A 13,998-nucleotide genomic window follows, 5' to 3' on the forward strand; every position below is an offset into this window, starting at 1 on the left:
CGTTGGACAGGTGTCTTATTTCATCTCCTTCATAAGATTAAAAAGAGGAAAGTCTTATCTCTTGATGAGCGTCTTGGGCAAAAGTCCCCTTTTAGGGGGTAAAGAAAACGTCCAAGTCTGGTCAGCATTGTACTTTCCATCTCGTTGAGAAGTTTCAAGTAACGGTGGAGGGAGGCAGACCGAGATCAAAGCCCGCGGTCTGCTGTTTATGGTCTTGGGCAGGTATTCTCACCTCTCTGAGCTCTAGCTTCCTCACTGGTAAACCAGGAATGATAATAGCACCACCTCACAAGGTTGATGAAAGATTAAATGAGATGCGAGTATAAAATGCTTGGTCCAATGAAGTCCCCATAAATGATAAATAAAAGTTAAGTGGCTTCCCTGGTGGCGCAGTGGTTAAGAATCTGCCTGCCACTGGAGGGGACATGGGTTCGAGCCCTAGTCTGGGAAGATCCCACACGCCGCGGAGCAACTAGGCCCGTGAGCCACAACTACTGAGCCTGTGCGTCTGGAGCCTGTGCTCCGCAATGGGAGAGGCCGCGACAGTGAGAGGCCCGCGCACCGTGATGAAGAGTGGCCCCCGCTCGCTGCAACTGGAGAGAGCCCTCGCACAGAAACGAAGACCCAACACAGCCAAAAATAAATTAATTTTTTTTTAAAGAAAGGTCCACATCAAAAAAATCTCTAAAAAAAAAGAAAGTTAAGTACCTTCTACAAAGAGCTGAATGAATTCATCTTATACTGATTATTATTAGCTTTAGTTCAGCAGGTGAAAATTTCCGACCTTGTGCCCAATCTGGGAGGCCAGACCCTGGCTACAGCCAGGTGTTCCTTTTGAGGGTGGCACGGCCTTTAGCTGGGTGGGGGAACAGGAAAGAAGGGCAGTTTCCAGCCCAGTGCTGATCCCGCCCCCCCACCCCCACCCAGCCTCCTTCTCTTTGCCTGTGTAGCCTCCGGGCCTCCCTGGGGAGCCGGAGGAATGGAAAGGGAGCTGAGAGCCACCAGGTAAGGAAGACAGCTCCCCAGGTGCCGGTGCCGTGGGCCTGAGAGGAGAGGAAGGCGGAGGAGTACCCAGGAGGGAGTAAAAGGAATTGAGAGGGAAGCGGGGCGGTGGGCAGCGGGCCTCACTCCTCCACCTGCTGCTCTGCAAACAAAGCCAAGAATGATGCAATCCTGGCCTGGTGCAGCTGAGGCTGCAAAGCCCTGAGAGGGGAAAGTGGGCATTGGGGGTGGGGAGGGCAGGGGCAGCAGGGCAGATGCAAGGGGCCTGTGGATGCCGGACCCTGGAGTCCCAGCCCAACATGTGATTTCTTCCTATGGCTCCTGGCCACCTCCTGAAGCCCCTCACCCTGGGTCAGACCCCTCCCCAAAGAGTCACAGCTGCCTTCGAAGCAGGAGGCAGACATGATGCAACTAGGACATCATTCCACAAGGGGCGGGAGATGATGAGAGACCCAGACATCAAGTTGACTCTGAAGTCCCCGTTGGGCCCTTCACCAGCAGGCCTGGGGCTGCAGGCCTCTGTGTTCCCTTCCTCTCATCCTGGAGACAAAAGGCAAAATCCTCCAGAGAAAGTGGGATGGGAAGGCTCAGGAGAACCTCACCAAGGGCTTGCACAAAGTAGTATATATTTATAGAATTAAATAAAAACCCAAGGCAGACACTGCTCCAGGTCTGGGCCCCCAGTGCCAGGAGACCCCGGCATCCCCCGGGGGCAAGTGTACCATTAGCAGCCATCAAGCCAGCAGAGGTGGGGGTGGGGCAGGAAGGTGCCCCACCACCACCACCCAGTGCATCTGCCTCAGTTCCCCACTCTGCCTGGGAGCCAAGAGAACAAAGGCTTCCCCCTCCTCCACCTGGAGAAAGGGGGCTCGTCCCACATGCCAGGGCCATGCGGAGGATGTGTCATGGGCCAGGGTCCCCAAGGGGACAGGGCATTAAATGGGGGCAGCAGAAGAGGACTGCAGATACTGTGTTCAGGAATATTGTAGCCCGGCCTCGCCCCACCGCCGCCCAGAGCCGAGGGGACAGCTGGCTGGTGGCCTAGCCCAGAGGAGCCACTAGGTGGCAGGAAAAGCCCAACTCAGCCAGCCCCACCTGCTTCCACCACCGGCCCCAGAGCCCTACCCGCCCGCAACCTCCCCTTCTCCTCCCTCCTCCCTCCAGCCCATCCCTCACTGCGCCTCCCGTGATGGGGCCCCTGAAGTCTTTTCTTTCTTCCTTCCGCCTTTGGGAAGGGAAAAAGCTCTCAGTCCTCCTCAAAATGTGTTAATAATGATGATAATAATTAGTGCCCGTGGCTGTTTATTGAGTGCTGAAGAGGTTCCAGGCATCTTACATGCATTATCTCACCTGCTCACACATGAGGTAAGTTTAAAAAAACTCCGTTTTTTCAAGAGGAGACAGCGAAAGCATAAATAGATTGCTGTCAAACCCAGTGTCCTCGCTTGGGAGGGTTATCAAGTGGGTGTAGGCGTGGGGAGGACGGGAAGGACCCATCAGATGCATCTGAGTTTTGTCCACCATCCTTACCACCCCCTCTCCCCTACCCCACTCCTTGAGGGTCTAGGAGGGTGTCTTAGTCTTGGGGCGAGTATGAGGTTTGAAAAGGCTACCCAGGTGATTCAGGCTCACAAAAAACCTCACCCTGACTGAGAGCCACTGCACCCTACCCTGCTGCCTCACCTCCAGGCTCCACAAGGCATTCTGGGTTCTCCCCTTGCCAGCCTCGCTTCCCCTGTGAATTTCTATTCCAGTATGGCTGCCCCCCATTCAGGCCCAAAGGTGATTCCAGCCCAGAGGACCTTTCTCCACTGCCAGTTCCTCTTCTGGCCTGGCTGTCTTTGACCTCCTGCATGGTTTTCAGCAAACATTCATGGGGGGTATTTCTCCGTGTGCTGGCACACCACTAGGTTGAGGGGGTGGAAGACAAGCCGAAAACAAACAAGACACAGAACCCACTCGCCAAGTGCAACAAGAGTTTCACATGTCTAAAGCTGGGCCTATAGTCAGTCCACATATGGTGTCCCACTCAAAGCCCCATATCCAGAAGAAAAGGATAACTATCTCTATAGCTGTTATCTTCACAGTATCAGGGCATTGGAAAAGGTGGCAGCTGTGGGGAAGGGGCACCAGTAGATGACACCCAATGCACACTGAAACCTTTCTTCTTTGTTTTTTGGCCGCGCTGTGGGGCATGCGGAATCTTCATTCCCCGACCAGGGATCAAACCCGGGCCTCCTGCATTGGAAGCATGGAGTCTTAACCACTGGACCGCCAGGGAAGACCCGCAATGAAACTTCTTGAAATCTTCTTTAACTCTGCCAAATCTCTTACCTAAGATAGCTGTTGCCAGACTCTCCCGTCCCATTCCAAATCTTCCAAACTCCCCCCAAGCTCAGCTGTTACCTTCTCACACTTATTTTTCTCTCCCAGGATAAACCTAGCTAGCCTCTCCTATTCTCCTGCCTATCCCATCACCCCTCATGATTTGCAGAAAAAAAGGCCCAGAAACAAAGCCATGTTTCTCAGAAGGGGGAAGGGGGAAAGCCAGGGATGAGATGAGAAGGCCATGTGAAGAAGGGCACCTGAGCTGAGCTCTTGAAATGCGGGGTTTCTGTTAGGTGTGAATTCAGCAGGGGGGCAGTGGGTAGTTCAGTGCAACCTCTGGTCACTGGACAAAGCCTGCTGACTCTACCTCGGTGGCGTCTTCCAACTAAAGGGGCAGCATCTTCTCTGTCATTCTCTCTGACGCCACTGGCACCAGAAGGAAGCGGTCCACGTGCCCCCTCGGGAATATCTTGAGTTACAGCTATGTCACTTAGTTCATGCTCTTATTCCAGCCACGAAAAGTCCAATCCCTTAAGAAGATTCTGAAGAATCCTGACATTTAGTGGCTAAAAAAACCCACCCATACCTCCAACCGAGTTGTCCTGTGCAGAAGGTGAAGATCCAGGTTCGAGTCTGGCTGACTAGGAAAACAAGGCAGCACTCCCGGGTGGGGGCTGACCTCATCTTTCCTCCACCACCACCACCTTGGCACATCCACTCAACTGTGCCAGCCCTGGGGGCAGGGAGAGAGCTGAATAGGACACAGTTTCTGTCCCTCACAGACCAGAGGTTACAGTCGAGTAACCGGCAGACACGTGAACAGCTATTTTAACAGGGGAAGGAGCATCTGTCTGGCTGAGAGTGGCTGGTGAAAATTCCAGAGGTGACCCTGGAGGAAAATCTTGAAGGATGAGCAGTTCTGCAGGTGAAGAAGGTAGGAAGTTAGGGTCCTCCAGGCAGATGGGACAGTATGAGGGAAGGTGGAGTGGCGGGAGAAGGGATGCCATCATCTGGGGACTTCGAGTCAGGCTGTGTGACCAGCGTGCATCCTGTGTGGCAGGGGAAGGAGAAATGGCCTTGAACGTCAAGTTGAGGAGTTAAGGTTTTCTTCTCTAGGTTAAAAGTCATCAATGATTTTAAACTAAGGAAGTGACTTGAGCACATCTTTATTTTGGAAGGACTATTAGAAGGACTGGAGAGGGGAAAGAGGAAGCAGGATGGCCAGTTGGGAAGTTGCTGAAATTGTCCAGGTGAACAAGGGGAGTGCCTAAACTAGGGCATGGCAATGGAGGAGGGATGCGTGATGAGTCGCAGCTTACATGGGGATCCGTGCACAGGATAAAATTGCAGTCAAAATTCCTCTTGAGAATCTCTTGGGAAGGGGCTCCATTAGACATCAACGATAACCCAGTTAGTGCTTCTTCAGAACTGGGGTCAACTCTCGTGCCTTTGGCTGAGCACCAGAGGAACATGGTTGGTTTTCAGAATCCACACGGCACAAACAGGTGCTAGAATCCTTATGCAAAAGATGCTTGTGGGCTTCCCTGGTGGCGCAGTGGTTGAGAGTCCGCCTGCCGATGCAGGGGACGCGGGTTCGTGCTCCGGTCCGGGAAGATCCCACGTGCCGCAGAGCAGCTGGGCCCGTGAGCCATGGCTGCTGAGCCTGCGCGTCCGGAGCCTGTGCTCCGCAATGGGAGAGGCCACGGCAGTGAGAGGCCCGCGTACCACAAAAAAAAAAAAAAAAAAAAAGATCCTTGCACTCTAAGAGACTGGAAGGGAACCAAGACAGAAAATTCACTTTTCCCATCTCACCCTCAATCGGGAGACACAGATGAAATGGAGGAGGGAATCTCCTGCACAGTTATGATGCCACGTGCTTACAATTGAATTCAAGTTAGATACATGCATGATAAGACACCACTGAGAGGTGAGATGGAATGAAAAGTGGCAGCTGAGAGTAGACATAGGAGAGGAAGGAGGTAGTTTCAGGTTTTGGGGGTGAAGAGTGTGGGAGGGGACCTTTTTACTTATTTTGGGCTCCCTGTTTCCAAAAGAATGCCTTTACTTCTGTGTGCTTTATCATGCCAGCCAGAGGGGACTAGTACCTCTTTCCTAACAAACCTAACACATCATCACTAATATGAATGATGCTGATTTGAAATGATGAAAACCTATGTCTCTACTTTCAAGAAATGCCTACTACTAACACTCACTCTTGACTGTTGGTGTCCGCAAAGATTCCTTACGATCAACAAGCTGTGTCCAAACAGGGGACATCAGAGCATTTGAATTGCTGATTCTGAGTTAAGCATTTTCCTTTATGTTCTTCACACTTCATGGCTTGGAGCATTTTTTCTTCCAAAAGGGAAGAGAACTTTAATCAGGGGTTCATGCCTTCACCGAATGGCTATCAGAATTGATAAGACACTGTTTCATCCTCACGTGGACCTGTGACTTGGGAATGAGCTGAATAGGGCAAGTGGGGATCCCGAGACTCCCTCCTGGGGCACTTCTAATCAGTCCTAAGAAAATGCAACTGCTGAGAACTAGGGTTTCATCTCACTCAGCATGCTTTCTACTCTGAGGATGCAGAAAATTCTCCAAAATGTGTCCAGGTGGTACTTTGGCCCTCTAAGTGGGGAACGTGGAGAGGGACTGGGTGGGAAAGTGAAGAGGGAAGATTCGAGCAGCTCCAAGTACACACAATCAGAGAAACATTTCTGGTCCTTTCCTCTCCAAAGAGGACAGCTCAGGAGGGAATGGGCTAGAAAGGCAGGAGGGACACAGGTCAAACTTATGAAAAACCTTGACTGCCAGCCTAGGTATATACTAGGAATGACTACTATGGTAACATAGGAACTCTCCCAAAGCAGAGCAAAAAGGCTCCAGAAAGCTCTCTGGAATTCTCCTGCATTTCCTGGGGAAGGAGAAAGCAGCTCTGAGCAATGGCCACCAGCCTCAGGAATTTTTCAACATCTCTAATTCTGACAAGACCAGTTCTGGATATGCTCTGCTTAGCTGACATCACAGGGATTCTCCAGTTGCCAGGGGTGGGTCATCTGACCCTAAGTGGGTGGTGATGGTGCGAGGAGTCATACGAGATGAGAGACGGAATGAAAAACAATAACCCAAATAACATGAAAGAATTTCTAAACATTTTTATTTCAAATCTCTTTTCACCCCTTCCGCAAAAAGACATTGGTCAGTACAGCAATCATAAAAAGGAGATACAAACACAAGAGTCAAATGTCTCCCGCACTGACACTTACAAAAAACCGGGAATTATACATGGGGTTTCCAAACAGGACCTGCAGCAGCTACTAATGTCCCTTTACAAGAGTCACACATGCCTATGAATACAGTATATACAGACACCCCATTCTGGAACTAATCTACAGGGACATCCCAACACCCTCCCATCTATCCCCAGAAAAATACCAAAACACACCCAAAGTGCATTTGTTTTGTTTATATCAAAACATCTTTCCCTTTCCCCAACCCACCCTCAGACCCTCCCACCCCATTTAAGATTGGCCTGCAAGTCTATTTTAACCATTTAGTAATTTTTTATAGTTTATGAAAATAAATTATACAGCAACTATTTTAATAAATTAAGCACAAAAAGGTAGAGGAAAGGAGAAAAACTAAATGGGAAGACAAAAGCCAGGCCACGCTTTGGCTGGGAGGAGGGTGGCGCGGCTGAAGAGGACGGAAGTGGTTGCAGGGGCGATGTGGTCCCCCTTCCGGCGAAGAACTGGCAACCACCCCGAGCCCAGAACGACACCCCTCTTCACTGAGTTTCTTAAAAACCACCAAAAACTGTACAGCAGTGGCTGTGGCACGGGCAGCACCAGTTTGGGCCTTCCAACAAGCAGCCTGCCCACGGAGCGGTGCCTGGATTATGCTTCTTGGAAAAGGTTCTGGGCCTAACAGTGAGGGGCAGGTCCCTGTTCAAGCGAGCACCAGAGATGGAGTAGTCAGACCAGCCTTCCTGCTCCACCTGAGCTGGGTAGGGGGCTTAGGACGAAGCTCGGAGCGGGGCTGTGCGGGTTTTTGATCTCCTGGGTTCTGATCAAGAGTGTCCTAAGTTCACCTTACACTCCATCTCCAGGAGCAACTAGATCGCAGTCCAGCTGCGAGCAGACATTCAGGTCTTCCGCTGCCATGACTGGCTGCCTTTTGCCTGCCCCTCTCAGCATTTTGGAAGAGGCAGTGGGAGGGGGAGGGAGCAATTCCAGGTACCCTCTAAGGAGATGAAATGGGCATGAAGGCATGTCACAGACTCAGCATGCAAGACTGGCTTCCTGGGAGGTGGATGCAAGTGGAAAGGAATGAGGGAAGGGGCAGAGAGGACAGGATGGGAAACAGGAAGAAACTGGGGGCACCTACCAGGAAGGTCAAGAAGCATGAAAAGGACAAAGACAATATGGAATCTGTATGTAAAGAAAGGTCTTTCCCTGGCAGATTAGAGAAATCAATGATTTAAATACAATTCCTTACTCTATTTTTATATCTGCAGCATCTGAGTCCCCAGTGCCTCTGTCTCTATGCTCCAACCCCCATCTCACACCTCCCAAGGCTTCGCTATCTTTTCAAGGCCTCCTGTCGTTTTTGTGCTGAGCATGAAGACTCCAATGTCAAAAGAGGATAGATCACGGGGACTGGCAGACTTGACTTTGCTTTCTTGAGCTTTGTGGCCCAATAATCCTATAGCTATCATGGGGGGAGGGGGTCACGATTTTCTTTTTTTTTTTTTTTCTTTTTTAATAAAAAAGGTTTTACTCCCCAGGAGCAAATAAATCATTTTGAACTACTGATAAACACTGCTGCAGTGAAAAGAAAGATGGCTACATGTATGCAATAGCACAAATTCAGTGTAAGAACAGCTGTGTTGACAATTAGAGATAAAAATCATTTATCCATTTCCCCCTTTCCCATGAACCAAACCAAGAGGATTCCCATAGGGAAAATGTCTAACTCAAAAGCTCCTCCCTTAGGGACAGGGGGCACGTCATTCTCTTAAAAGTGGACAACATATGGCAGGTCTCCCCCCAGTGGAGATGCTCTCAACACCCCCACTGGTGGCAAAACTTCTGCAAATGAAAACACACACACACACACACACACACACACACACAATGACTTTCAGACCTCCTTCCAGCAGCCACAGAGCTATATATGCCAATGCCTAGGCCTCCAACTTCAGGGCTCAAAGCCAAGGGAGAGGCAGGAGGTCAGGGGGGAATCTAACCTAGAGGACAAGTTTCTCCTAACCCCATTTCCTGCCAGGGCCAAGGGCTTCAAGCAGGCTGTGCTCTTCCAGTCTTCCAGGGCCCGGGGTGAGGGCTGAAAAGGCTGGCACCCAGGGCATCCGGCTTTACTCCAGTCTCTCACCCCAGATCTGAGAACACTAACCACCCTGTCACTTGCCAGCGCTTCCTGGATGTGCACTGTAGCGGGGGTTGCCGCTATCTCCACATCTCTCCCAGCCTTAATAAGGGGACTGTGTAATCAGCTCCGGTGACAGGTAGGAAAGGAGGAGGAGAAACCATGGCAGCAAGCTCCCCACCACACCTCCCCCCTCAGGAACCTGGGTGCTGCTGCCCAGGGCTGGCCTTCCAAGGTGTCACACTCACTGCACCCAGGCACAGGCAGGCAACCAGGCCAAGGTCATCGCCAACTGTCCCAAACTCCTAGTTTGTCACCCATTTATCTAGTCCCCGCAGCAAAGCCCCCACCGCCTTGCGCCCTGCAACCGCAGCACACGAATTTCAAGTAATAGCAAGTTGTAGCAGTAGCTGTCACTAACTCACAGTGGTTCACGCCTGTCCTGAGGAAGGTTACAGTAGACCAGTCATAAACAAGCGAGGGTTACACAGGCAGGGCCTGAGGGTATTGACATCACCCATCCACAACTTAGAAACCAATGACGGGTCCCTAGAAGTGAGAACCTTTTCCAGTTTGTGACCTGAAAATACTATGACCAAAAAGCAGAGTTCCCTCTGCAGACTGCATTTCAATTAGCACTACACAGAATCGGCAGGGGGGCAGGGGCCGCAGGCAGGAGAGGTGAAGGGGAGCTGCTGATGAAGGCCAGCTGCCCCTGTCCCTCCCTGTTTACTCTGACCAGGCTGGTGCCCTTCCTCCTCACCTCCTGATGAAGCCTGTTTCCTCCTGCACAACTCTGTCTTATAGCCCACTCTACTAAGGAAGGACCAGGCTACGGCCTGGGCCGTGACTAATGCACAGACAGATCACGGACACAGTAAACACTACCCTTCCCGGGAGCAGAAAGGATGGTGGTGAGGGTGGGTCACGCCTCCTCAGCTGGTTTGGTTTTGTACCTGAGAGTATGGATTCTCCACTGGAAACCCCTGGTACCACAAGGGGTCCAGGGGCTCTGCCTTCCTCACCCAGGCTGTGCTGAGAGCAGTGAGGTCCTTGACCACAGGCAAGAACCTGGCTGACTTCTGGCTTTGGGCTCCACCTCGCCATCATAACCCCTCAGCATTCAGACCTGCCTGATGACTAGGAAGTTTCGGTCTAGACCACAGCACAGAAAAAGGATTCTTTGATGCCACTGCTCTACCTTGGGACTGTGCACTGTTCCGTACACACCCTGCAGATTTCTGCTTCTGTGCTCCTGTTCTTGTGTTTCTCATCTCACTGCCCTGCCCTCACCTAAAAACCAAAGTCTCACAGCACCAGAGCTCTCCTAGACCATCTGATCTACACTGATCTTACCCACTCTGAATTTCTTTAAAGACAGCCCTTGATTCTCTCTGCCATGCTGAGTCATTCTCCAAATGCTTCACATGTGGCAGCCACCTAAAAGCTCCCTTAGGCCAGAGAATATGTCTCCTGCCTCCTGTGTTTTCCACAGTAGCTAGCCCAGAATCAGGCAAATGAACACTAAAAAGTAGTTTAAAAAAAAAAAAAAAAGAGAGACCCCACGTAGCCGCACAACAGCCACTCGAGGATCTCAGTGGATTCCAGACAGCAGGCTTTACAGCTGGGTGGCACTGTCTGCAAGATGGCAAGTTAATTTGTACCTTCAAGAGGCAAGACCCGTAGGTTAAGCCAATTCCCGGGATCACAACCTTAACTGGCTGGTGATACTACCACGGCAGCCAGAGAGAGAAGAGGTACTACACGACAAATCAAAGGTGGGTGGGCCGTGTTTATGCTACAAAGCTCATTTTGTGGGCCACCTCTTCACAGCCAGGTAACAATGCAAGTTTCCTCCCTATTCAGCTATAAGGAGGAAGAATGGTCATTCCATGCAGGACGTAAGGCAGAAGGCCAGTGCTCCCAGATGAGGCAGTCCTATAAATTACAAGACACTGGGGCCTCACCCCAAATGATCAGGAAACCACAAACCTGACAATATTATTTATCTCATGCGATGAGGCAGATATAAGCACAGGGGAACCAAAAGAGGAAGTCTGTTGAAATACTTACTGCAAAAGACTAATAAAGATCGAACAGCTCAATTTTCACATCTTAGTAGCAAACCTCTCCTCAGAGTAACTCTACAGAAAAGCAAACTCACAATGTTATATGATTTGACAATGGCCAAGTTCAGAAAAGCACTGGAGTTTTTCTCCCTCTTCCTCCACTTCCATCTGGAAAACAGGCAACTCTCAAATCAGTATCTGACAGACTTCCCAGTGGAAGGAGGGCAAACAGGATCTAACTCAGGAAAACGTTTGGGTCGCCAGAAAGAACTCAGGAAAATAAAGAAGCCCTTGCTACCTCCTGCTCCAACAAACCTAAGAACATGAGCTGTAATGCTCTCCTCCCTCCTCATTGATCTCAGATGGGCCATTAAGGCTGAGACACTAGGGAGCTTTCTCTAGGAAGAGCACAATAGCTTCGTTTCTCACCTTCCTCCACATTCCCTCTCACTAGCTGACAGACATGTGGAGGTAAGGAACACTGACTAAGTCATGGGTATGGTTTGCCATTAAGAATCTGGAAGCACGCTCCATTAACTTCAGCAGCCGGGATTGGAGCTCTGAACTGTTCCGGTGATGAGAAAAACTATTGCCTCGACAGCCGGCGGAAGCAATAGGAATGATGCTACCATGACCAGAGTGAAAGGTACAGTTATCTCGAGGGAATGGGTTGAGGGCAGAGGAAGAACAGGGCGAACTTGAGGTCACAGAACTTAGGAATTCAGTAAAACAAAACGAACACAGCTGCTATGAGAGGTGATTCTGAAATCAGGTTCCTAAACCTTAAAAGCAAAGTATGCGAGGAGTCACTGCTTCCCCCGGCAGAGCTATGTGCCAGTTCTGTCCAGTCATCATCTATTCGAGACTAACCACCCTCCTCTCTTCCCTGCTCCTGCTGAAGCTACCCATACACCTACAGAGAAGCAGATTCTCGGCCCTCAGAAACTCCCGACTTGATTTGCACTTCTGACTCCTTCTTTTCCCTTCCTCAAGGTCAATGGTGGAGACTCGAATTCTGCCTTTGGTGCCACCTGAATGACCCTCACTGGCAACCCCCTCTCCTCCCCTCCTCTCCTTTGGATCTGCTCACCCTTGGCACCACTTCCAATCCAATGCACACAGACCCCAGCTGCCTTTAGGGTGAGTTTTCCATACTGAGAAATGCAAATATCCAGAACAAAACTTCTGAAAAAGGAACAGTGTTGAGACTTCTTCCAGTTTTCCAAGGAGTTCATCCAGCTCCAGTAGCACAGGGCTGGATGTGACAAGGTGGAGCCCCACTCAGAGAGTCTGGTCGTGGGCTTCATCCAAGCCCCAGGGGGGCGAGGGGAACCGAAGTCTTTGCACAGAGGATCCCAACCCTTCCTACTCCTCTTGTTTCCTTCACTCCCGTTTTCATGGTAGCTTCATTTGGTTCTTCGAAACTGGAGCTTGGCAACCAAATGCCTAGGTAAAAAAGGGGAATAATTAGAGTGGCTCAATAGAGTGGAACCAAAATGGAGTGAAAGAACAGCCTCTGGAGGTGGAGAAGCACAGCTCAAAGGGAGGATGGGGCCTGGAGAGCCAAGTGCTTCCACAAACACTGCAGCCGGCTGGGGATGCAGCAGTGGCCTTTGTCACAGGGACCTGAGCAGCCTACAACCTGGTCGCCGAAAAAAGGTCCTAAAATGACTAATAAAGATGTCCTACACACTGCCTCCCTTCTCTCTTTCCCATTCCCCTTCATTTTCCACATACTTTCCCTAAGGCCCATCTGCTCTAGGCACTGAATAAAGAACTGAGTCCCTGGAGTAACCCCTGGTGAGCCAAGCTAGAAATAGCTGTAGGCCCTGTGGCTTCTGGCTGTTGAAGAGGGCTGACATATAATCACAAAAGCCAGTGCAGCTTCTACCTTCTGATTTAAGAAGGGCACTGTTCCAGCTGTTACCCTGTGCCCTAACTCCAAGTACCCTGGCAAAAAATTCTCCAGGTAAGAGCACACACAGACCAAGTGGCCCACTTGGAACTCTGAAATTAAAACCAGCCTGACCAACAAGAAATCATAACAGCCGAATTTCACACCTGAAAGTCCTTTCCCTTGGGAAGTGTTACTTCCCTTTTTCAAAGGGTCCTAGGAGCAAGTACAGCATGATGCTTATTCTTTGCTACAAGCAACAATCTCAGTGTCACAACAAAAAGAGGCCCCGGGAGTTCAGTGTAATCCTTTGCCAATACGTGACTGCCCCCCACACTCGTGGCAAATGGTTAGCCCCAGCCTATACCTGATCATATCAGGGCCTTTGTACTTATAGGATCCCCTGCCTAGAATGCCTGCTTCCAAGATCCTCTCCTGGTTAACTCTTTGATATTCAAATCTCAGCTGAAATGTCACGTCCTCACAGGAGCCTTCCCTGATCATTCAAACTTGAGTTGTATGCTACCATTAACCACTAAACTTCACCCAGTTTTATTTTCTTCATAACATGTACAGTCAACTGAAACTAACCTATTCACTACTTACACGTGGCTGTCTGTCTCTCCCTACAAGAACTGCAGCTCTGTGAGAACAGGGCCTTTGCCTGTCTTGCTCAGCACCCTCTTCCCAATTCACACTGGCTACTTTATAGATGTCTGCTGAATGACTAAACAAGTGATGGGGAACTCACTACCTCCTGTGGAAAACCATTCCATATTTGCACCTGTTAAAAAGCTTCTTCTAAAGTCGGAATGAAATCTGTTTAAAACTTGTACTGTGGTCCTTCTCCTGCCCCCTGGAACCACACAGAATAAGTTTAATCACTCTTCCTTAGGAAAATCCATCAAATACTTCTTTTGGTCACCAAGCCCCTCGTACCCTAAAACTTCTCTGGTCCATGATAATCATTTATTCCCCACACGATGAAGTGTGGAGCCCCCCACCATCCTGAATCTTTCTCTGAATGTGCCTGTGCTCGTGGGGGCCCCTCCTAAGGCACAGCACCCACAGAAATGGTGCTCTAACTGAAGGGTCCCAATTACTCCTCGACAGCGCAGTTGCGTAGGTGGGCCCCCCTAGTTCCCCACCCTAATCAATGCAAAGCCACCAAGCAGAGAAACCCTCCTAGACATTAGAGCACTAAGATGTTTTAGGAGACACTTCCAAGGGCATACAGCTCGCGGATACAGTCACACCTCGTTTAACTTGTTTTGCTTCACTGCACTTCACAGATACTGCGTTTTTACAAATTGAAGG

At 50.2% G+C, this 13,998-nt stretch overlaps 1 protein-coding gene across 1 annotated transcript in view; it reads right to left on the minus strand.

The window, feature by feature from the left end:
• Positions 1–6,516: 6,516 nt before the first annotated feature.
• The window catches only part of SOCS7 (suppressor of cytokine signaling 7), a gene marked incomplete at its 5' end in the record, with an annotated part of 33,042 nt that continues 25,560 nt past the window's right edge, over positions 6,517–13,998 (minus strand). The window contains one exon of the mRNA XM_082679770.1: positions 6,517–12,233. The remainder of the gene's footprint in view (positions 12,234–13,998) is intronic.

This window comes from Grampus griseus, assembly GCF_964374135.1.
Source record: "Grampus griseus genome assembly, chromosome: 20".
Classification (NCBI taxonomy): domain Eukaryota; kingdom Metazoa; phylum Chordata; class Mammalia; order Artiodactyla; family Delphinidae; genus Grampus; species Grampus griseus.